Source organism: Ambystoma mexicanum, chromosome 3q (assembly GCF_040938575.1).
Source record: "Ambystoma mexicanum isolate Mex_15411 chromosome 3q, UKY_AmexF1_1, whole genome shotgun sequence".
Taxonomy (NCBI): domain Eukaryota; kingdom Metazoa; phylum Chordata; class Amphibia; order Caudata; family Ambystomatidae; genus Ambystoma; species Ambystoma mexicanum.
The window spans coordinates 54,114,524-54,140,482 of NC_090926.1; the positions used below are offsets into that span (position 1 = coordinate 54,114,524).

Sequence of the window (25,959 nt, forward strand, 5' to 3'; positions counted from 1 at the left end):
TGCACAACTGAAGGGGATCTCAAGGAGGGAAGTGCCCTTGACTTTTTTCGAGAAGGAACCGTTACTTTCACGAAACCGAGAATATAAAGCGCAAGACCAGGAAACCAGGCTGAAGAATCCTGCATTGTGTGTCGGAGCTACCCGGGGATGTCCTGTGTCGATAATCAAGGCAGGGAGAATTGCCTGTTGCCATGGTACTGTCCTTGGCTCCTACAACAAAGCAGCGGCAGTGACATCAACACAGCCAGTGAGTTGGGAGGCCGATACCAGATTGGTTTATGTTGAAGCCAAGGTTGCAAGCAGCAACATTGTATGGTGAACGCTGAAGCGAACAGTTTATGCAGCGCATGTTATAACCAACACAAGTAAAATTGGACAGTATATGAGTGATTGAACTTCCAAACCAAGATCCAATACCTTAGAGTGATCCTGTACCGCGTGTGTGCTCATTCAAAACTCTCTGGAAGAAATCCAACTGAGAGGTGGCAAAACGAAAGAGTGATAAAAGATTGTAAATCGAAGTGGTTATGCAATGGGTCAAACTAAATCCTGTGCACAATCGAAAGTCTTTGATGCTAATAGAGTAAAGAAAGTTGATGACAAAAAAGATAAAAGTTGGTCCGATGTTGAATGAGGAAGATCAGCTGAGAGGTTTTGGTTAAAGCAAGTTAATTCAAATTGGTCCAAGCCAGGCAGAGGGAAACTGATTGAACATTATGTTAAAACGTATCTGAGCCCGGTGGAGGGGGATCCGAGGCGAATCGTGAATCACCCCAGAAACTAGATACATTAATTGCATACATGGAAATCCTATGACCATTGGGTTAAAGAGGATCTTAGGCAGCTGAGGGGGATCCAAGGTGAATAGTGAATCACCTGAGAAATTGAGTGCATGTGAAATCCTGAGAGGAAAAGTACATATGGTTTGTTTTTCGTATTAGGACCTCTGGAAGAATAGACTTTTAAAGGCCAAGAGACTTGGGCGCGGAAGGCCCCGATGCCAATATTTGTACTGCACCCTCGTGCTACAGAAGCCAGAGACTAAGCTCAAGTGTGTCACCTTGTCCCGTGCTGAAAAACGTGGGGAAGGGAGGCCAACGGCCTGAATATTCTAACTTAACATTTCTTGGACACTTCTTTTTTTGCATAACACTGTTTCCCACACTATTTGTGATTAGAGGTAAGGACTGGCAATAGTTTTTTTTAGAATAGGCCCTTTTAATTTTGACAAGACACCACTAGGACTGCATTAATATTTGATGGTCGTTGCTTGTTCCCATCTTTAGATTTAGGATTACATAGGCGTTTCTCAAACCTCTTGTTTAAAGTTCAATAAAGACCCTTGAACTGCAGCGAGCGGCCTAAATCCAGGTAAGCGCTTACAGGTCCCCTTGTATCCCTACCTTGCCGGGCTGGTCTTCCCGCTGCGACTACACTACGATCGCCCCCTCTGGCCAAATGACTCAGTTGTTCATCCGCCTCACCGTTCCTGCATCCATCATGGTTGTGTGTTAATTACAAACCATTACACAATTTGCTGTGTTTTTATGTCGACGTACCCTTGCGACTGACTCAGTCACCCCCATAGTACTAACTAAAGTATGTAGAAGTCTGTCTGCAAGATCTTTAGCAGATAGTGACACCCTTAGCCTCCGAGCACTGACCCTAGCTTTACACTGCACACCCACCACTCTCATCCTCACATTTTGCTTGTTGCTTTCAACTGACTATATTGCATACCATTCTTCAGAGGCTCTCTCTGATCTCTGCATTTTTCGCGACTTCCATACCCTACCGCTTCAACTGAAAATGGTATCCTGCTGGCCATTGTATCTTGCCACATGCTTTGTATCTTGCACTCAGTTGAATCTCATTTTGCCGTTACCAGAAGTTGCACCTTGCTGCCCACCATATTTTGCTGTTGTTACTGAAAGTTGAATCCTGCTGGTGTATTTTAGGTAACTGTTCTGCGCCCTCACTAGTGCCACGGGAGGTAAACCTCACTATGCATCCACCAACCACCTGGTCTGCGGCCCTGATCAACTTGCTGATCCACGCCTGCCACTGCCTGACCCTATCCTACTTCAAGCCCCCCTGACATCCATCTTCCCGCAACCCCATCCAGGCCCTATCACTCCTCCTGGCCATAACCAACCACTACCCAACGATGCCAAAGCTGCCCCTCATGCCCCCCCATACACCTAGACTGGCACATCTTGGAACCCATGAGACCCCCTCGAGGACCCGCATTTATGCACCGCCTCCCTTGCCCCCTTGCACTCAGACAATCCCACCTTGCAGCTAGGACCCACCTCTCCAGAGTCACACCGGGCACCAATGCCCCCTCCATCAGACTCAGAAATTCACTCCTCTCTTACCGCACAGCATGCACCAACTCTTGACGCCATTTGTTCTCGTTCTACTAAGAGCATGTAGCGACTGTTACCATCAAACAACATATATAATCTAAGGTAACCCCTCATGTCCTGAACCTCGTTTAATTTCTCCAAATACAAGACTGCAATCTGCATCAACCATGATCCTCCATATATTTCTTTTCGCTCATCCTCACAGGCATGTTTGCTTACCCACACCGTATTTGTTCTAATTTTAACCACGTCCAGACTTTGAAGTGCCTTTTTCCCTTCAATATCTACGATAATCCAATACATTTTTCACAATCATCACTGCATGTAGTGGTGTCAGATGGTATGGCATGCATTAAGACTACTCTTTGTTTTGCTTCTCTAAAATATCACGGGCTGAAACTCCCCTTTTTTTGCCTCTGGTCGCAATACTTTTTTCTCGTTTATTCCTTCATCTACAACTGGGGATGGGTTTCTTGAACTGGACACCTCACCATATTCTTTTGTCAACAGTATACTTTCACTACACATACTTGGCACGCTGCTCGTACGCATGTTTTCAGTAGGACTACATTACTAATGTGTGCCACCAGAATAGTAACCTAGCAGAGGATCCACCTTTGGATACCTTCTTGTGAATATTTATGCCAAGGGCACTCTCTCAACTAAAACACTGGTCATTGTTTCATTGTCCTTGGATTGTATAAATAGGATTCACCCTCATTGTGTTTCTCTCCTCTTTTTCGCTTCCCATTCAGGTCGATTGGTGCCACATTATTCCATCTTGGATACCAACATCTTCATTGGTAATCTTTCAATGTATATGTTGTGTGAACATATTTGGTCGGCTTTGGACCCCTTATTGTTTATTTTACCCTTGGTCTGCGTTTCCCCTTTTGTACCTGACCCTGCCCTCATGAACTGTGTGTGATGTAAATACATGGTCTATATATTTCTGTTTGTATTTACTTGCGCCCCCGCGGCCCCCCTTTTCTTTTTTCTGGGGGCATCTATGATTTGTGATTTACCTCTTTTTTGCTCTTTTATAATGTCATGCCACAGATGTTTTATCTGATTGAACTATACACAACTTTGCCTTGAAAAGGACCCGGTTTTGGGTCAAAACATGTGTCGGCAGACCTGTTCTAAACTCTACTATAAACTTCATTTTCTATGTAACCCAATGTCTTCATGATTTTGACTTTTTGGCTTGAACCATACCTCTTGACAAACGAATAGCTATCCATTTGTCTTACTCGTATCCCTCTCTACCTACAGTTTGTGCAGCGCACCGAGGATGAGGTGACACTCCCCTTGTTTCTGTTTCATCAATTTCAGTAGTTTCGAGGTAACTATTAGTCCCTCTAGAGTGCAGCAGCCTACATCGGATTGCCATTATATGGTCTCACATTAGCCTGTCTTACCTACTTTGTAGCCCAAGGGCCTCTCACAACAGGCACACCTTGACTCAGTTCATAACCATTATGGAAGCCCTCATCAACACCATATCTCTTCCCACACACACGCTCTTGACATTGCTGACATAATCACTCCACTTAAGTTAGATTTCCTAGCTATATCGGAAATCTGGCTCAACAAAGCCTCAGGCCCAGCGCTATACCTTGCTGTGCCAGACTACTACATCTGCAGAAGGGACATACCCAATGCCAAAGGGGAGGAGTGGCCATTATAGCCAAAACCTCCCTTGTCATGAGAGAAGTGCCATCCACACCCTGTACCTCCTGCAAACACCTCTCTGTGAAACTGTCTCTCTCAGCGACACTAAATGCCCACCTCATCTACCGTCCCCCTGGGGCCACACATGCCTTTGAGAATGAGATCACTCAACTCATCTTGTCCAACACTAAACCCAAATCTCAAACCATCATACTAAGGGACTTAAACCTAGGACCGAACGATCCACTCAACACCCATGCTCTCTCCAAGGCCAACACCATATCAGCACTTGGCTTTGCGCACAGAATACAGAATCCTACGCATGCGAAAGGTTGCACCCTTGACTGGCTTGCAAATTTCAATTGCACTGCCACCATCATATCCAACTCTCCTTGCCTCTGGACTGATCACCACCTAATCACATTCAACATAAATACCATGACCACCCCTACTAACATTCCCAACGTAGCCCCAGAGGCTCCATCGAGAAACAGAAGAAAACATCACAGCTAACAACCTACTCCCACTATTACAATCCGTCCTGGCTTTTCCCACGGACAACACCGCCATACCCACCATAATGACAAGTCTCTACAACGAAACAATCCTGTCTGCCATTAACAAAATAGTTCTGCTCACTCTACGCAAAGCGAAACAACCGGCCCACCTCAATGCCTGGTTCAATCCGCCCCCCCCCCCCCCACCCCCCAAGTTAAAAGATCCAAGAATATCTAAAAGAAAAGCAGAATCACTCTGGAAAAAAACACCCACTACTACTAACAAAATTCTCTTTCACACTGCCACCTGGGATTACAAACAAAAAGTACTCCTCATCAAAGGGAATCTATATAACAGAATAACAAAAGTCACCTCCAACACCAGGGACCTTTTCCTAATCCCCAGAGAGCTTGAAACCCCTATCCAACCCCCAGAAAGCTGCAATAAAGACGCAGACTGGTGCAAGAGCATTCAAAAGGCCCTCCAAAACAAAATCAACCGCCTCCAATCCACCATCGAAACCAAAAAGAACAGCCTAGACAAATTACACAAACCTCCACACCACCACTCTGCCACCGCCACCTTCACCAATGAGCTTCCCCAATTTGAAGTCACCAAGGTCTCCATTCCAGAAGTTCTGAAGATCATCCGTAGCCTAAAACCCTCAATATGCCAATGTGACCCTTGCCCACCCACAGTCAAAGAATGCACACCCCAACTTGCTCCTTTCATCACCAATCTCATCAATGCCTCGTTCAAAAGCAACTACATCCCATCTAACCTAAAAAAGCGTGGGTACTTCCCCTATTAAAAAAACACACTCTGGACCGAAACACTCCCACTAATTACCGCCCCATAACAACGGTACCATTTCTTCTGAGAATTCTGGATCGGGTAGCTTACCTGCAAATTTAGAACTACCTGGAAACTAACAACATCCTAAGGCAACGTCAGTCTGGTTTCCGCCCAAGACACAGAACGGAAACAGCACTTCTGGACTTAAAAATCCTAATGGACAATCTGAAGACAATGGGAAATTAGCCGTGCTCCTCCTTCTAGACCTCTCTGCTGCATTCAATCTGTTGGACCACAACACTCTGTGCGATCACCTAACATCAGCAGCACATTTCTCCCTTAACACCACACTATGGATAAACTCCTTCCTCAGCGACAGAACTATGAAAGTCTTCTCCCCCAAAGCCGAAACCCCCCCCCCAGTCACCTGTGGAGTGCCACAAGGCTCATGTGTGACCCCCACCTTGTATAATCTATTCACAAAGCCACTTTTTGACCGCCTTGACAACTTAGGGGTCATCTACACCAAATACGCAGATGACACCCAGGTCCTCATACACATCTCAGGAGACCATGACACTGACACGGCCACCCTCAATGCCATATGCCGTTGTATCCAGGACTGGATGGCGCAGCACGGGCTATGCTTAAATGACGATAAGACCAAGCTGCTTATCACCAGCTCGCAACACAAACTCGCCAAACTCAATCACCTTTCAAGTCATTCATCATAGATGGACACACCAGTAAAGTCATAAATGAGATAAAAACACTTGGCTTCCATCTAGACTCCTCACTCAATCTCAACAAACAAGTGCTACCACTTCAGCCACCGCTTACACATGCAGACTCATTAGCACTTGCAGAAAATTAATCTCACCAGACAGCTGCCTTGCCCTAGCTAGAGTCTTAATCCTTACACTACTGGACTACTGCAACGCACTGTACACCAGAACTAAGATCCAGAAAATCCAGATGCCACAGGTCCTATAAAATAATGCCCTCTGGGATGCGCTCAACATCCCTAGATCTGCACACATCTCGGCCATCAGACACCAGCAACACTGGCTCCCAGTACAGGAACATCATGTTCAAGTCACTTACCCTCACACACAAATGTATCCACCAGATGACCCCAGCCTACCTCTCCAACAGCATCACGCTGACCCAACGCTCTAGACCCACTTGAGCAATCTATGAGCACCACCTAGCCATTCCTAGATTCAAGCTCCAAAAGGGAGGTGGGAGCAGCTTCCCAACATTTGCCAGCAAACTCTGGAACTCAATGCCTCTCACCCTAAGAGTGCAAGACTCATTTTGGATGTTCAGGAAACCACTCAAAACACACCTTCACCCAAAGCTTAAGCAACCAAATAACTCATCTAACCTAGCTCGCCACCACCCATCCTGCTTCCACCTGCACTTGAAAACGTTTTATGTTATTTTGTTCACCAGTACTTGTATGTTATTATGCTCACGCCATCCATTTGTAATGTCATCATCTCCACTGTACCCGTCTTTTACTTGCTATGTAACAATTGTAACCTCTCACTCTGTAAGAAAGCACCCAGATGCCTTAGGGCTTGGCGCGCTAAATAAGCTTCAAAATAAATAAACTGTGGTCACTTGTGTCCGTCTTACTGTCGATACCATGCCTTCCTTACATGGGCAAGAGTCCATATGAAGAGGAGTTACGAGTACAACTGGACTTTGCAATGGCCTTCTGAGGCTAGCTCGGCTTCTGGGACGGATTAAGGGGGAAAAGTTGAGATACGTTAAGACACTCAGTTGAATTCTGTAGATTTGAAGGTAAAGTAAAAGGAGGGTTTGTGCAGAGACTACTTTGAAGGCAAGTTTAAACTTCTTTTGGGGACAGACTGGATATAGGTTGCTGGCTTCTAAGGAACGGCAGGGCGATGTTTCCTGGCAGGCGGGTTTTTATCTCGAGTTTGAATGGGTTGCTTTTGGGATTTCTTTTTTGGGCAGAATACACTTTTTTGACTAGGTTAGATTGTGGGTCATAGCCAGTTGGGTTGTTGAGTTTTTTATTTATTAAAATGGCTCTGTATAGCTCTCTTACCAACTTTACATCGTCAGCGTGCTGGCACGTTAGAGAAAAATGGCAAGGGGTCACCAATAAATTTAGGCGGCGAGTCAACGAGAACATGCCAAGTTCCAAACCTGGAGGTTAACAGGCGAGTCTGTAACCTTTTCTAGTTTTTCAAGAAGTAAGCTAAATTGAAACAAAGATGCATTGAGAGACCCTTCCAGAGAGTAGTGTACATTAGGTAAACCGATATTCTATTACAATGTGCTTCGATGGCAAGCAGCCAACGATGAACCTGGAGGTTGTCCCTCTATTTTGGAGGTAAATGGCGTTGTCAGGGGTTTAGAGAGTGAGTGCGGAGGGAGTAGATGAGGCCTGAAACAGAGCAGAATTCCCATGAAGGGTCCTGCTGATTCTTTGCATCTTGCAGTCGTTTTATGTTCAGATGCAATAAGGCTATGTAGGCACAGGCCATAAAGAACTTTCCAAAAGAGCAACAGAGCTGGCCTGTTGGTGTGGTGCCCCAGTCTCTAAGCTCCTGTAGTGGAAAATGAGGTAGGGTTGCATGTCTTGCCATGGAATAGCAGGGGGAATGCTACATAATTGCAAGATTGTAAAGTTCAACTTCAAGATGGTTTCTCCATGGATTACAAATGTGCATTTCTCTGCTCAAAATGGTAATGAAGCACTTTAGAGTTAATAAAACGTACTTCTGTTTACATGATCAAAGTCAGGCAAAGACTGATTGAGATACTTCAAATCTCCTTGGAACCCCAAATCCTGCCAGTTTGTTTGTGTCAGTCATGAGCTAACAAGAAATCGGTCTTCATTTGAAACTCAATTTATGCTCCTGGAATCCTTTAGCAAACAGAGGATTCTTTGCTTAGAATTACATTGATTGCCTGGTGGAGCTAGCGGTATCCAAAGAGGAGTGCTCTTTGAAAGTGCTCCCCATTTCTGTCCTCTGCAACAACCTCAGGGTCTGGGGAGACCATGGGGGCAGTGCACTGTGAAGCAGAAAAGGATGGGATTGTGCGAATCCACATCAGCTGGGGAGGAAAATTTGTGAACAACTCTGGCACACCTCATCACAATGAACGGTGGTCTACAGAGGGAAAATATTATCCTTTACAGACAAGAGTAAAGCCATGTCATATTTGGATGAGTCGGGAATGGAGCAGGATGGGGACTATTGTGTTTATTGAGAGGTAGCCCAACTTACAGGGGCACCCCTTCAATACAGGTACCCCTAAACACGCGCACACCAGAGTTAATACACCCCTCTAGGCCACAAGTAATTTGTTTTTTCTTAAGCATATTATTAGTTTACAATGTAAACTTTGTTTATGCTATTTAATTAATTATATAAAAGAAAAGAACCAACTTTACCATACACAAAATGAACCAGTAAAATAAAACAAAATAAATAGGTAATAGGTTAGGAAACAACAACACAGAGGATTCTTTAAGAAATCGCTGTCGAATGAGTGGTAAAAGATGGCTTAATCCAAGGTTAATTAATCATTGTCTTTTTGTTCATTTCATGTGAATTAATGGCTCATTCTTTACTTCTCATACTGATCAAGAATATCCCTTGAGAATGCTAATAATGCCAGTCTCACAGTGGTTCTTTTTTTCTTGAATCAAAATGTCCCATACTTCTTTGGGTGTCCTGCTGGTAAGATTTAAAAATGTATCCAAGTGTTTCGATCTTAATTCATTCAATACTTGGAATTGTGTCATGAGGTGAAACAAAGTTACGAGTGGCTCAGAACAGAGTCTACATGAGTAGTTGCGCTCCCTTTCGGTAATCCATCTCTCGGCTACTTCCTTTGTAGTAAACAGATTTAAACAGAGTCTCATGAATTGATGTCTAAGGGCAGCGGCTGGAAACTTCTGTATGTAGCTGGGGATCGTGCCTCTTTCTGCAGGCAGTGCTTATTACCCCTCCTACTTTGGAGGAGTTGATCCGGTCTTCTGTGATGATCCAGTAATGGTCATATAGTTATTTATTTACATGGTCTGGGTTCACTAACAACATTTCTTCTGAGAGAGCCAGGTTTTTTAGTATAGCTGTGCATATGTTTCTCCACTCAGGCAAGGGCTTTTCATTTTTCTTCAAGGCACTGTCCAGTAATTCAAAACCAACTTCCCCAGGGGGGGCTCAAGCATGTCTGGAAGAAAGATAGTGTTTTCCACTCCATGACTGCATGGAGCGATGTCAAACCAAGCTCTCTCTGTATAATTTCAACCGGCAAGGAATAAGGCATGTTGAGAACCTTCCTCCAGAAGAGTACCTCGACTTGTTGCCAAGCTGACCCTGCTAACATTAGTTGTGTTTCTGCGCCATATGTAAGTATAGGCATTACTTTGAGCTTATAAAACTCTATGGGCCTCATTACACGGATGGCGGAGAACCATGGCGCTACTAGCGCCATGGTTCATGCCGGTAAAATACCGGCACCGCCTTGGTGGAAAGGGGAATTGCCGCCCCATTCCAAGGTTGGCGGGGCGGTAATTCCCCCTTCCACCAATTATGGTACCGCAAATTGCGGTACCATAATTAGCTCCCTGGGTCCCTTCGCGGGTTGGTTTTTAACGCCTGCAAAAAGCAGACGTTAAATCCCCCAACCAGCAAAGGGACCTCGTAGTAAGGATTTACCGGTACCGGTAAATCCTTACCGCCATCCGTGTAATGAGGCCCTATGACTGGAGATGAGGAGAACTTGCCCAATTCCTAGCTTTAGATGTTAATGCTATCAATCCAAAGGAATCATTGATGCTGTTCAACAATAATCCAAGGTACATCATTTCTTCCACTTGTGGGACTTTCTCCCCTTTTAGATACCAAGATCTCTTAGCGTAATGTAGTTCTCTGGCATTGCCCAATGTTAAAATCTTTGATTTTTTTTATATTTATCTTTAGCGCGTTAGCATCAACGTAAATGGCCAGTGCATCCAACGGTCACTGCAGGCCTATCTCCGTTTGATCTAATAACAGGAGATCATCTGCGTAGAGGAGTCTGCCCACAGCTATTCCTGAAATCTGCAGTGGAAAGCACCTCACAGTGAAAACCTCTTCTATGCCTGAAGTGTAGAGGTTAAAGATTGCCGGGGCCAGTCGACAACCTTGCTTTATACTCTTCGATGTTGGTATTTCACCAGATAGAGTCCCCCTTTTCTCAAGTCTAACTCTGATTGTGGTTGAAGTGTGGAGTAATTCCAAAGCCTCTCTCAGATGGATCGGGCATCCCCATTTTTGCAGTTTTCACCCAAGTATTTCCTATCTACTGAGCCAAATCCATGTGCCAAGTCTATAAAAGCGATGTACATTTTTCTGTTCTTGGTAGCTTTTGAGGCATAAGACACTGCATTTGAAAAGGTTAATCAAAAATAGATTTAGGGCAGTACCTGTACCCTTTTTGAAGCCCGACTGCCAAAAATCCTGATGTTTTGTAGCCACACTCCAGGTGTTCAGTTCTTTCAGGAGAATTGCCGAGAACAATTTTACCCATACGTTAAGAAGGGTGATCGGCCTATGGTTGGTCTGGATCTGACCCATCGCCCTTCTTGTAAATGGGTACCACTATCGATTTAGTCCATGACTGGGGTATGGTCTTTTTGACTTGAATTTTCTCAAATAATAAAACCATGAAGTCTGCCCAGAAATCCATGTCTTTTTTGAGAATAGCATTGGTGAGGCTGTCTGGCCCTGCGGCCCTAGAGCTGCTAGATTTTATTTAAATCAGGTTAACCATTTCTTCCTTGTTTATTCCAAAAGACAATACGCTGTTGCTTTCTGTCACTGGCCCTGGAAGTGGAACTCCCTCGTTATTAAACAGTTTACCATAGTGGTTTTCCCATGCCCTAGAAGATACTGAGTTACCAAGTAGGGCGTCCCGAGGAGCTGTTAAGGCGTTAAACGTCTTCCACATTCCAGCTATGTTCTTTGCTGCTAGAAGCTTTAACATATTTTCGCCGTCCAGCTGAAATAATCTGCATGTGTGAAATTTGAACCAGTTTTTGAGCGATTGGGATCCCCGTCTAACTGCCTCTGCGGATTTAAGAGTTGGACATTTTTTGTGGGTCTGGCGTAGTTAAACGACTTCTTCCTGTCTGCCACTTCTTGGTTACATACATGTTTTACTACATATTCTCTTCTGTTCCCAAGTCCTCTTTTGACTTCAATGATTTTTAGAACCAGTGGGTAATCCAAAAATGGAGAGAGAATTTCCTGCTTCATCTTTGACGAAGCCAGTTGAGAGATTCATGAGGAGATTCAAGCCGGTGGTGTTAATTCGTAAACGATTCTGCCCTGGCTTAAGTTCCAAGTTCAGGAGTGATTGCTGTTGGTTCAAAGGAAGGGGTTTCCAATGATGTTTCCATCAATGTTGAAAGTCTTGTACCGTGCATCAAGTCTGTTTAGGCAAGCTGGAGAGTCAATGATCAGGAGTTCCGTTTCGTCGTCGTTTAGGCAGAGGCTGTGTGTAGCCATCCAGGCCTGGATTCTGAGGTAGATGTCGTTTAGCATTTTTGAATCTTTATCATAGTAGCCAGTGAGCGTAATGAGGGCCTGGGTATCATCAGCATAATTTGTGTATGTGACACCCAGGCTATCAAGACAATCAAAGAGGAGCTTTGTGAAAATATTGTACCGGGTGGGTGACACACACAAGCCCTAAGGGACTCCACAGTAGATCAGTAGTGGATCAGCGGACGCTGTAGGAGCAAAGACACTTGTTGATCTATTCGAGAGAAAGGATTGGATCCAACTGGTGGCGTTTGGAGAGAATGACGCAGCTGAGGTCAAGTGCTTGGTAAGGATCTGATGGTCAACAAGATCAGTTAATGCTTTCTGGATAGTGGCGCACCAGGCCGCATCTTTGATGCAGGCTCCTGTAGGTGGTGCAGGGCATTCTAGTTATTTTAGTATAGAAAAGAGCTCTTTCGTACCAGATTTGGCGTTCTGAATTCTGACGTTGTAGATCTCTTTTGGCATTAAGAATAGCTGCTTTATCATTTGTAGCAGCCTTGGTGAACTTTTCCTTATTGGGGATTAAGGGTGTTTTTCTCCAGGTGGCTTCAGATCTTTTATTGTTAAAGAGGGTTTTTAGGTCCGCCGTGACCTATTTATTTAAATGAGCTAGGGGTTTAACCTTTCTTAATTTAAGTGGGGCAATTTTATTTAGGGATTGTTCTGAGGTACAGTTGTACAGGTCTACCAGGGATGACAGGTCCTTGTCTAGGTTTTTTTATAGGTCGGTAATGGGCTGTAGTAAGGGTGATAGGTTATCTAGAGTTATGTTGCGATTAATCTAGACCAAGTTTGTGGGGCGATGATGGTACTGGAATCAGGACGGGCGCTCTCCTGTTTACTGAAGGTAATGCAATGATGGTCTGAGCAGGCACAAGGTATGTTATTAATTTATTTATTCGGATTTGTAGAGCGCACGTCAGCCCGAGGGCATCGTGGCACTTGTTAAAGAAATATCTTAGTTGCATATACATGAGTAATACACAATTTACAGGAGCAAGAATATACATGAGTAATACACAATTTACAGGAGCAAGTATGACATTTGTACAAATTTACAGTGCAGTATATTTACATAGGTAAGCGAGTGTCACATATTATTGTGCAAGGAAAGGTCTTCAGTTTCCTACGAAAAATCCGGAGTGAGTTCTCCGCTCTAATGTCTGCAGGTAGAGCGTTCCAGGACTTGGCAGCAATGTAGGGGAAGCTTTGGCCACCGACTTTGGCTTTTTTGATGCGTGGGATATGGAGTAAGTTGGTGTATTGCATCCTGGTGGGAAAAGAGGGGGGTTTGGAGATCGTCTCCGATAGGTAGGACGGGGCAGAAAGAGGCATTTGTGTGTGAGGGTGAGGATTTTGAGTGCGATCTGCTCTTTGACTGGGAGCAATTGGGCTGAGTGTCCGGCCTGAGAGATATGCTCTCTTCATGGGATGCTAAGAGCGGCCCGGAGAGCATTGTTCTGTGCGACTTGTAGTCTGTTTAGGTGTTTTGCCGATGTGCCTGCTAGGAGGGCATTGCAATAGTCCAGTTTGGCTCCAATGGTTGCTCTGGCTATTGAAAGGCAGTTAGGTTTTGAGAGGTATGGCTTGATGGCGTTTATAAGTTTGGTGGTATGCGCAGATGAGGAAGTGATTGCGCTGACTTGTCTGGTCATTGATAGTGAGGAGTCCAGGTATACTCCCAGTGTCTTGACAGCTGTGGATACGGGGATGATGGAATTGTCAATGGAGAAGTTAGCGTACAGTTTGTCCAGTTTCTCTAGGGTGCTCTGTTGACCTAGTATCATGATTTCAGTCTTGTCTCCATTAAGGCAGAGGCCATTAACTGCCATCCAGGCCTGGATGATGGAGTAGATTGTGTGGAGTGCCTTGGCGTCTTCGTGGTATAATCCTGAGAGAGGTAGAAGTACTTGTGTGTCGCCCGAGTAGTTCGTGTACGTGATACAATGTGAGTCGAGTTTGTCAAAGAGAGGCTTAGTGAACAAGTTGTAAAGTGTGGGTGCAGTGCAGGATCCTTGAGGGACGCCGCAATGGATTGTAGTGGGTGTGGCATTAGTAGTGTCCGAGAAGACTTTCATGGCTCTTCCCTTGAGGAAGGAGGTGACCCAGAGAGCTGATTCTTTAGGGAAATTGGCTGAGTGTGTGAGGTGTGAGGGGAGGGTCTTGTGATCAACCAGATCGAATGCGGCTGAGAGATCTAGGAGGAGCAGTAGGGCTGGCTTGCCCTTATCCATGATTTGGGTGATCTCACTCTTCAGATCCACCAGGGCTGTTTCGGTGCTGTGTCCTTTCCGGGGGCTTGATTGCCTGGTCCCAAGGATGGAGTGGGTTTCCAGAAAGTGTTGGATTTGGCAGTGTGCGGCTTTGTCCAATAATTTCAAGAGGAATGGCACTGTAGTTATCGGTCTGTAATTGTTAGGTTGTAGGGGGTCGAGGGTGATGCCTGATTTAAAGGACACATTGATGAAGGTGAAATCTTTGATGAGCTTTGGCGGGCATATATCGCCTTTACAGGGGGAGGGTTTGAGATTTTTTAGTAAGTTGATAACTTCTGGTTCAGTGACGTCCCTGAAGGAGAAGTCAGGTATGGTGGGCTTAGACGAAGCGGGTGTGGAGTTGGTAGGCTTGGTTCCTGTCTGTTGAGTTGATGCTTTGCAATGGTCTGATCATTTTCTTTTGGAGAAGGTCAATTTTGTGTAGCATGGCAGCTTGGACACTAGCACACCAAGCTTCATCTTTGATTATTTCATCAGGTGTATTGGGGGGGGGGGGGGGATGAGCTCGTTAAAAATGGCGAAGATTTTTTTAGAGTGCAATTTGGCATTAGAGATTTGTTTGTTGAAGGCGTTGGCTTTGGCAGCGGTGATGGCTGTTTTGTATTGGTGGGAGATTAAGTTGAATTTGTTTTTGGCACTGCTGCAGGGGTTGGTTTGCCAGTTTTTTAGTGCTGCTCTTTTGCGGGAGCGCATTGAGTGCAGTTCTTCAGTGAACCAAGAGTTGGTGTGTAGTGATTTCTTTTCTTTTTTCCATTCGAGTGGTGCTATTTCATTAATAGCTTTAGTGATGACATCTTTGTAGATATCTGCTAGAATATTGGGGTCATTAGCAAATGGGGGTGCTAGTTCGGGGGTGTTGAGGTAAGGGCGCGGGTTATCCTCTACGCTCTACGTTTTTTAGAGCTTCTGACTTGTGCAGCGATAGCAGGGGTCAGAGGTTTGTGATTTTTGGTGATAGGAACAGAGAATTTGGTCCGCAATCCAATTTAGAATGCAGCCTTTGGAGTGAGTTGGACTTTCTACTTTCTGGGTGAAGCCTAAGTCACTAAGTTCCTTAGTGAGGGTGACCGCAGGTTTGTCTTTAGCGTCATTGAATCCCAGATTGAGGTCTCCTAGTAGAAGGGTTTTAATGGAGCTTTTGATATTACTGAGAATGTGGGTGATGTTTTCCAGAGAAGTTGGAGCTGGAGGTTCTCCTTGTAAATGAAGGCTATTCCGCCTCCTATTCGTTCAGGTCTGTCTTGTCTGAGTATGGTGAAACCTGGTGGTAGTGCAAGTGCAACGGCGGGGCCTGATGCTTCATGTAACCATGTTTCTGTGATGGCTAATAGGTCAATGTTGTTGGTTATGAGGTCATGAATATCTGATGCATGAGCTGGGAGGAAGCAGACATTGAGGAGGGCACATTTGATCTGAGGTGTGTGTACTTTGTTAGTGGAGGTGTGGGTGGTGGATGTGTCTGATATGTTATGTGTGGTGACATTGTTGGGTATGGTTTGGTTAGTGGGTGGTTGTTTGTAGGTATGTGGATGTTCAGTGCGAGGGATTTGTTTGGAAGTTGTGCGGGAGCTCAATCTATAGTTTCTGTGTTCTATGGGAGGGGGTTGTGTGCTGAATTCTGCAGTCAGTGTGCAACCTCTAAGTCTTTCTAGTCTATACATTATTGTGATGCAGGGTGCAGAGGGTGCGTCTGTAAGAGGCAAGTGTGTTTGTGAGGTATCCGGGGCAGTGGGTGGAGTGGGATTGGGGAAGGGGCTTTGTGGAGTGGGTGCGAGGGGGCGGAGTGTGGTGTAAAGTTGGAGAGCAGCGAGTGTAGCAAGGAGAGTGAGCAGTGTGGTGGTGGCAGCGGCGAGCTTGCAGGAAGCTATGGGCATGATTGTATTCTGGGAGGGCTGGGGGTAGTGGTGGGCACAGTCAAATTGGGTTGGGTGGCCCCGGCCAATGGTAAGCAGGAACAGATTGGTTCAGAGTGGGCTAAAAAGCATCCTAAGGTACAAAAAAAGTCAATGTGGCCCACGAGAAGCAAGAGGCACAGTCAAGAAGGCAAATGTGGCCTATGAGCAACTATATGGTACAATCAAAATGGCAAATGTGGCCTATGAGCGACCAAAAGGTACAATCAAAATGGCAAATGTGGTCTATGAGCGACCATAAGGCAAAATGAGAATTGCACATGTGGCATAGAACAACCATAAAGGCACAATCAAAATGGCAAATGTGGCCTATGAGAGACCATTAAGGCAAAATCAAAATGGCAAATGTGGCCTATGAGCGATCCATTGTTGAGGATTCTAATAGTACAATTTAGGTCCGCCAGCCAATCCAAAGTTCCGCCCTTGTTGTGTGTAGGCTCATTGATACAATGCTTAAAGCCAAGTTGAGATAGAAGGTTCTCTGGCTGTGGTGTTGGGGTCATTTTGGTCATGAAGACCCAAGTTAAGATCTCCCAACAAAATGATTTTAGACTCTGCTTTGGTGTTTTGTGTCAGGGGGAGGGTAATGTCTTTCTCGAAGGAGGAGATTGAGCCAGGGGGCCAATGAATGAGATGGAAAAGAAGGGTGTGAGTGGCTGAGAGAGGTAGTTTGACTGACAGAGTTCGGCCGAGGGGAAGCTAGCTTTGGGAAATACCCTAAGGCCCAAGTGTGATTTGGATATGAAAGCCATTCCGCCACCTTTGCAAGTACCTCGATCTGCTCTGATGATTGTGTAGTTATCTGGGAGAGCTAGGGATAAGGTGGGTCCTGCTGCAGGGTATAACCAGGTTTCAGTTATGGTGAGAAGGTCAAGTTAGTTAGAAGAAATTAAGTCAGCTATGTCAAGGGCATGAGCTAGCAAGGATCTTGCCTTGAGAGCTCCTTTGATGGCAGGTGCCTCTGGTGCGCCACATATTGGAATTATGGTTGCAGGTGAGCAGGGTTATTTATTGGAGACATGATAGGAGGAATTGAAGGCATGCTCTTGATCAGATTATTGGCTTCTGGCGAAGGCGAAGTACAAGGTTTAAATGTCTTGTTGCAGAGAAAGCGAAGTGTCACGATCCATGCCCCGTGCCACCTCAGGTATAACAGCCCTCTGGCAGCAGTAGATCTAAAGCCCTTCACACTGGCCCCAAGGGACTTAAAACTCCATCAGAAACATTCATTGAGTCAGTCGTGGCGCCTTTGGCGCCAGGCTCATTATCAGGAATAAAGTAACACCAGTTTTGGACCTTAATCCAACATGCAGGCCTATTACACAGCTCAGTTCTTTAGAACCAAGCCATGCGGTCTAGTGTTTTGGGTGTGGCTGCGCCTGGAACTACTTGTCCTGGAACTACTTAACCTGGGATATTTAAACCACACCCAAACAGCAGAACACGGTTCGCGTTATTCTGCACTCCTGCAACGTAACGCTCACCGTGTCCAGCTCCTGCTCATCTGCTTCTCCGGCGGCCCGATCCTGAAGCCCTAGATCCAGATTCCATTAATAACCTGGAAGAACAAGAACAGCATTAGCGAGCAAGAACACTTACCTGTGAAGTAACCGGCCTTAAATCCATCCTGCGCTTCGCTTACCTCGCCCATCTCCGGGTTTCACCGCAACCTGCAAGGGAGAAGGAAGAAGGTCAGCATTAACAAAGCACTTACCTGGGCAAGCAGCACTTCCATCGCTCATCACCCACTCCTGCGGGATTTCAGGGGGTTTCAACAGGAGATGGAGAAGCTGTTTGCCCAACATACCCAGGGCCAAGCTCTGGATAATAAACTTCTGGCCCTCCGCCAAGGTAGCCAAGATTTGTTAACATATATCACCACTTTTAACAGACTTTTCGTTGAAACTGGGTGGCCTGAGGAGAAATGAACAACGTTATTCCATCGAGGATTACGGGGGGGAATTGTAAGACGTCCTAGCTCAGGTGGTAAACCCGCCAAAAGACTGCAGAGTTAATCAACCTAGTAGTGCAGCTAGACCACAGGCTGCAAGATCAAAGGACAGATCGAGCCAGAACGGAGAATCGGACGGCGTAGGTAGGCTCAAAGGAGAACAGTCTGCATTCATCAGAAAACAACTCGGAATCCATGCAAATTGGGGGGGTACGGAGCCCATTAATCAAAGCCGAAAGAGACAAAAGGAGACAACAGCAATTATGCCTGTACTGCGGGAAATCGGGTCACTTCCTCAGAGAATGTCCCATAAAACCCCCTAGAAGAACAGTTGGAGCTACAGAGAAAGGAGGAGAACAAGAGTCGGAAAACTTCCAGGTGTGGCAAGCGTAGAGGCCCGTTTGTCGAGCGAAGGAAAAGAGCCACAGACCTCGCACCTTTGCCCTGCCTATGGTTTTGATCAGTCACCAACAAACGTCTCAGATGCATGCTGTGGAGGCATCCATAGACAGCGGAGCCATTGGTAACTACACAGACCAAGGCCTGGCAACAAGGATGGGGCTTCCCCTCTGTTGGAAAGTGACAACTGAGAAGGTCACCACTGTCGACGGCACGGAGATAGCTTCTGGTCCTGTAACTCAACGCACAGCAGAATTGACGCTTCTGTGCCAAGACGGACATCGGGAAGCCATTGCCTTCGACCTTATCAAGGCCCCTCAGTTCCAGGTGATTCTAGGGATGCCGTGGTTGGTGGCTCACAATCCTAACATCGACTGGCAAGCCAAGAAATTAGCCTTCTCCAATGAGTGCGCTCATGTGTGCTACCAAGTGGAAATGCCATCGTCTGACCCATAGACACCTGTCCAAGATAAAGAGGCGTTGGTACTAGGTGTAACAAGTACACTACCAAGCGAATACCACGATTTCCAAGACATTTTCCAAAAATAACAGGCTAATTCCTTACCCCCTCACAGGCCATATGACTGTCAGATCGACCTCGTACCTGGTGCACAAATCCCATGTAGTCGAATTTATGCACTCACCGAACCTGAAAATCTCCACTTGAAATCATATCTGGACCAATACCTGGCAAACTGTTTTAGCCCCCTGTCCAAATCCTGGCAGCCATGCCCCTATTCTTTGTGCCCAAGAAGGAGGGGTGACTTGAGAATGTGCATCGACTACCACGCACTAAACCAGGTAACAGTTAAAATCTGTTATCCTCTACCCCTTATCCCAGAACAGCTGGACCAAGTCAAGGATGCCCAAATTTACACCAAATTGGACCTTAGGTGGGCATACAATCTCATGCATATAAAGAAAGGAGACAAATGGAAGACAGCCTTTCGTACTAAGTATGGGCTGTACGAATATCAGATGATGCCCTTTGGGCTTTGCAACGCTCCCACCGCATTCCAGTACTTCATGAACAATTGATCGACATATGTGCCCTAGTTTACATCGACGACATCTTGGTGTACTCCTCTTGTAAACAGGACCATGCCAGTCACGTTTGCTCCATCCTTGCAAAACTCTGACAGCACCAGCTATACGCCAAAGTTGAAAAATGCTCCTTCCATGTCACCGAAGTAGAGTTCCTTGGTTTTGTCCTCACTCCTAGAGGCGTCCAGATGGATAGGCACAAAGAAAACACCATCCTTAGCTGGCCATCACACTCTTCAGTCAAAGGTGTCCGAAGTATGTTCGGCTTTGCAAACTTTTATCACCGATTCATCCTGGGTTTCTCCCAGATTGTGCACCCGATCACTTCTTTATTACGAAAAAACAACAAACTGTTCCAATGGACAGAAGAGGCGGAGAAGGCCTACCAGGAACTCAAGAAAAGATTTACCTCAGCCCCAGTGCTACGACACCCCCGCCCAGATCACCCGTATGTAGTCGAAACAGATGCCTCCAGCATGGCAATGGTGGCTGTTCTTTCCCAAAGGGAACCCGAAACAGGCCAGTTACATCCTGTTGCCTTTTGGTCGCGAAAATGTACTACACCTGAACTTAACTATGCAATAACAGACAAGGAAATCCTAGCGATCAAGGCAGCCTTTAAGGCTTGGCGGAATTACCTCCTAGGTGACAGACATACATCACAGTAATCACCGACCATCGCAACCTACAATACCTCAAGACAGCAAAGGCTCAATCATCCAGTCAATTCTGATGGGCTTTATTCTTCGCAGAATAGGATTACATAATCACGTCCCGACCTGGAGTCCAGAAAAGCATACGCCCTATCCCGCATGGGTATTGATGAGAACGGATATTGAACCCCAGACCCGGTGGCCATTATTCCAGGTGACAAACTACTAGGACTTACAACAACGTTATCTCTGGACGAATTCCAAAAGGAAATTGGGCTCCTAATAAACACCGAGGCTCTACAAGACTGGAGCACTCAAGGTGAACATTACACAACAAAGAACCAACTCCCGTATTTCAGAGGGCATTTATAGCTACTGAATAAGGCACTACAAGAACAAGTAATTTCTAGTTATCATGACCCCCTGATAGGACATCCAGGAATTGCCAAGACCCTAGACAAGGTGAAAAGAAATTATTGGTGGCTGACCTGGCGAAATGACATTATGCAGTTTATTCTGTCATGTGGCATTTGTGCACCGAATAAATCCCAGAAACAAAGACCTGCGGGCCTTCTTCTACCCCTGGAAATTCCACCTGCACCTTGGCACACACTCTCCCTCGATTTCATCACAGATCTGCCTCCCTGTCAAGAGTTCAACACTATCCTAGTGGTTGTTGACCTATTCTCTAAAATGGCCCATTTCATTCCACTAAAGGGTCTACCAAACGCATCCAGTCTGGCAAAAGTGTTTTTAGAGAAAATCGTACGATTACATGGTTTCCCCACCGTCCTGATTTCTGACCGAGGGAGTCAGTTTGTATCTAACTTCTGGAGGAAGAGTTGTGCAATTGCCCAAATCGATATTAGTTTGTCCACTAGTCACCATCCCCAAACTGATGGCCAAACGGAGCGGACGAATCAGACACTAGAGCAATAACTACGGTGCATGTTACATCAAGTGGAAGAAAGCTGGAAGGATGTGCTGTGGATAGCCGAATAAGCCTACAACAACTCGCTACACACCAGTACCGGACAGAGAGCATTCTATACCGTATATGGAAGGCACCCACGTACTTCCAAATTAGATAACCCCATGGCCTTGGAAATGCCTGCGGTGAAGAATTTACATACAACCATCACTCAAGCCTTCAAAAAGGAAGCAGAACACTTGATCCAAGCCAAAGAAAGACAGAAAAGATTCTCTGATCAACACCGAAGAAAAGCCCCAGACTACCAAGTCGGAGATGAAGTCTCGTTGGCGTCTCGGCACGTGCCCATAAGAGGAACTCAAATATTTTGTCCCAGATATTTAGGGCCCTATACCAGCAAGGCTATCATAAATCCTGTGGCAGTAAAACTAGCTTTACATCAAATATGCAGATCCATCCCGTATTCCATGAGTCACTCTTAAAACCTGTTCAGCCTGGAACTCTAGTCAAAACACCACCAAATCCGGTACTGATTAACGGAGAACCCGAATTTGAAGTCAAGGACATCCTAGATTCTAAGCTCACCAGATCCAAGTTATATTACTTAGTGGACTGGAAGGGATACGGCCCTCAGGACAGGACATGGGAGCCTAGCGAGAACGTCCATGCGCCATGCAAGACGATTTCATCGGAACCATATGACCAAACCAGGGCCAGACGGAGCAAATATCTTGAGGGGCCTTAGAGGGGAGTGCTGTCACGATCCATGCCCCTGACCCCCTCAGGTATAACAGCCCCCTGGCAGCAGTGGAGCTAAAGCCTTCACACTGGCCCCAAGGGCCTTAAAACTCCATCAGAAACATACATGGAGTCAGTCCTGGCGCCTTTGGCGCCAGGCTCATTATCAGGAATAAAGTAATACCAGTTGTGGGCCTTAATCCAACATGGAGGCCTATTACACGCTCAGTTCTTTAGAACCAAGCCATGTGGTCTAGTGTTTTGAGTGTGGCTGGTCCTGGAACTACTTTACCTGGGCTATTTAAACCACACCCAAACAGCAGAACATGCTTCGCGTTATTCTGCACTCCTGCAGCATAATGCTCACCATGTCTAGCTCCTGCTCATCTGCTTCTCCGGCGGCCCGATCCTGAAGCCCTAGATCCAGATTCCATTAATAAACTGGAAGAACAAGAACAGCATTAGCGAGCAAGAGCACTTACCTGTGAAGTAACCGGCCTTGAATCCATCCTGCGCTTCGCTTACCTCGCCCATCTCCGGAGTTCGCCGCAACCTGCAAAGGTATAGAAACAAGGACAGCATTAATAACAATTCTTACCTGGGCAAGCAGTGAGTCCTGGCAACAGCCTGCGCTCCTCTTACCTCGCCCATCTCCGGGTTTCACCGCAACCTGCAAGGGAGAAGGAACAAGGTCAGCATTAACAAAGCACTTACCTGGGCAACCAGCGCTTCGATCGCTCATCACTCTGGAACATCACCGTAACCTGTACAAACAAGAGAAGAGAACACAGGTCAGCAATTAACACCAATAAATAACGCAGCGCTCCACGCATCAATAACTCACTGTGGTCTTCGCCATCGGCGCCGCAACTCCAAGATCGCAACCATACCTGTGAAAACAAAAGAGACATTGTTAGGGAACAGCGTAGTGGAGCAAGACGCCGAGAAGACAGAAAACGGAGGGAAATACAGACAGATAAAGACGGAAAAGACATACCTCACCTGGAAGACAGCAAGCAGAGTCAGTCACAGCCGGTCTGGACCCGACATAAGGGCACACGGACCAGTGAAGCAACTAGGTCCATGGAACGCCCGCATCAACCACACGCCCCTGCACAGAGACGCAGGACGGAGAGTTCAACACACAAAAACCTAAGGTGAGCAATAACCCCAAGGGAGGGGATTGAGACCAGAGGGAGGTGGGAGTCCAGCCATCACAGAACCAGTACCTTAACCCTCCATTCTCCTGTTATAGGCGCTACCCAACGTCTGCCACGTAACCAAACAGAGAGGGGTCCGGGATAGTGCTTAGACCTCCATCCAGTATCGTGTGGCGCCCCCGTGGATACCAGGCGAGCGTAACAGCAAGCCCAGTCTAGCATTCTTCAGGTTCTGTGTACACAGTGCCAGTGGCGTAGGTGGGGATGCAAAAATATGGATCCATTCAGCACGGGTGAAGGGACAATAGACATTGTTAGCTGGAGCCGAGTTCACAGCGGGCTGAGGTGAATAAGGCTGAAGGGAGGGATAGAACCTTGTAGGTGCTTCTTGTGTGAAACAGGGGTAGGAGAGTAGCCATAGTGAGCGTTTCTCTCCTTAAGGTGGCCATTTGAAGGGGAGCAAGAATCATGTGTTAGAGTTCTATGGTTGTCTAGGAACGAGCAGTGTAAGAGTAGGTGGGAACTTTCAGGTGTAGCCTAAGGTTCGGTACAGCAGTATGAAGGGCAGCAAAATGCAATATACAACCCTCTAAGCTAGATGCAAGAAGATGATAGACAAGATGCGGAATACAACCCTCTGGACTAAATGTAGCAGTATGGTATATAGCAAGATGTGGACTTCAACCCTCTCACGTTAAATGCAGCAAAATGATAAGCAGCACATTAGGATATGCAGCAGAATTAGGTGAAGCCTCGCAAGTCTTGGGGACAGCCGATGGCTCTATGGGATACAATAATATATATATATAGTAAGAAGTGGCAAAAGGTGGCCAATCGCCATTTAGGCTAGAATCAACCCTATGCAATGCAGCACTATGGGAAATGCAATAGGATGTTAGACACAATATAAAGGCAGGAAGCGCCACAGTGTTGCGTGTGAGCCGGCGACGATACACTGGTGTTAATAATACTCTGTTAGAACCTTCACTGCAGAGCACAGAAGTAGAGTCCAGGCGTACACCACTGAAGAACAGTACTTAGGCGATTAGGAGTTAGTTCATGCAGTAATTGACTTAGGCTGTTCAGGAGCTCGTAGTAGGGGCCAGCAGCAAGGGAAAAGCTGCAGGGCTTGCGTAGACCGTGGTTGTGAAGCAATTGAATAAGGCGCCAGTGTTAAGGGTGTATAAGCATACCAGGGGGTGTTTACCTAGGCTATGGGAGGTCTTAAATTCAATGCTCCGTGTATCGTCACGGACATGGGCAAACAGGGCCTTGAGTGTGGGCCTTTGATGGGGGCCGGCGTTCGCCTGCTGGCTCCCGATTGACCCTTTTCGCTGGGTAAATGGCCAATCACAGCAGCTCCCTGCTGTGTCAGGAAGAGGGGTCAGGCACTCTGGTGCCAAATGGCGCGGCCGCCATTTTGAAAAGGGTTTTCCTCAAAGAAAATGGTGCGGAGTTCGAGGTATGCCGTTAAAATGCTGTGCAAAGCAAATAGATGAAGGTATGCATCCGATATCAGCTTTGATTCTCATTATAATTCTGCAAATATGGTCGGGATGCAGTCGCTGGCGAAAACAGGCAGGACATTTCACGATGCACATGATTTTATCAGTGTAAGGCCCCAGTGGGCTTACAATAGTAGTTGGTGCTGGGTGAGGGATGCCATCTGAGGAGGATTATCAGCGGAGGGCTGCACATCATGGATGCGCTCATAGAATGAGCCGAATTTCGACGGGCCAGAGTGTGAGCCTTTGGTGGGGGCCAGCGTTCTGCCATGTTCTTACCCCTGCTGCCTGGCGGGGACCCAAAGGGTACCACGACTGATATCTATTAGCTACATAAGGACTATAGCACCTGCATTAGGTCGCTCAGGCCCTATCCTTCTGTTGGGTAGAATCCTGTGCAGTTCCCTTGGGGAACACTGCAAAAAGATTAAGACTACAGGAGTAAGCTGTAAACCCAATTGGAGGCAGTCTGCACCACCCAGATTTACCTGGTAGCTGTGGCTGAGCAGTCAGACTTCTCTCACGAAGAGTAGGGCAGTATATATAGAGTATACACCATCGGGCTAAAAACACAGTAGAGCAAACAAACACTGACCAGAGCTTTGTATAAAAAGTATATAATTATTTATTTAAAAACACACTTTAGGCAATATACTAGCACTCTAAATTAAAAGCAAGTTAAAACACAGTCAGGTAAAGTATACACACCTCCCTTAATAACTATTAGACAAGTCAGAATTAAAACACCACGATTTGTTAAACAGATGTCAGCGCATAACCTGATGGCACTCCAATAGTTCAGTTAAAGGGAGAGAAAAAGAGAGCATATAAATAAAACAGGTCCCAACACTTTTGGGAGTTCTCAGCAAGGGAATAAAGGCAGTATAGACTGGAGAGCCAAAGTTCATAGGCCAGGCCCACTTAAAAGGGAGCAAAGCGAAATGTGCCCAGGATCACACGGTTTAAAAATGCACTAAAAGTCTTTGCAGAATGTTCAAAAGGGGTTGGGGCGGTTCAAGAAGGGAAAGTTAGAAGGTCTGGGGCCAACCCAGTTGGCAAGCCAAGGATTTAAGGGTCACCTTGCGCAAACCGAAGAAAGGGAGGCCAGGCAGGACACAGTACCTTAAACAGAGAGGAAGCTCCAGCGGTGGCAGTTGTTCCTGGCAGTGGTTGCATTTCATTGTTTCGACCCGAGGAAGAGAGGATCTCGTCGAGGAGGAAACGTGGAGTCGTTGCACTGCACAGGGATGAAACCAGCCGCAGTGTTCGTCAATAAAAGGAGCGTTCCTTTTATTCGTGGTCAAAGTGGTGAAGCTTGGCTATCCGGCCGCCGTGGTGCTTGGCCCGGGCGATTCGACCAAGAGACGTCTTCGGAAGGTGAAAAGGGCGAACTCGTTGGTACCACCAGCTCAGAGGAAGTAGACTCGTCCAGCAGAAGATCTTCTCTTGTCGTCGGGAAAGTGGTGAGGTAG

At 46.3% G+C, this 25,959-nt stretch overlaps 1 protein-coding gene across 3 annotated transcripts in view; it reads right to left on the bottom strand.

The window, feature by feature from the left end:
- TOM1 (target of myb1 membrane trafficking protein) overlaps positions 1–25,959 on the bottom strand; it is an 837,238-nt gene that overhangs the window by 411,696 nt on the left and 399,583 nt on the right. The gene's annotated exons all lie outside the window — the stretch shown is intronic.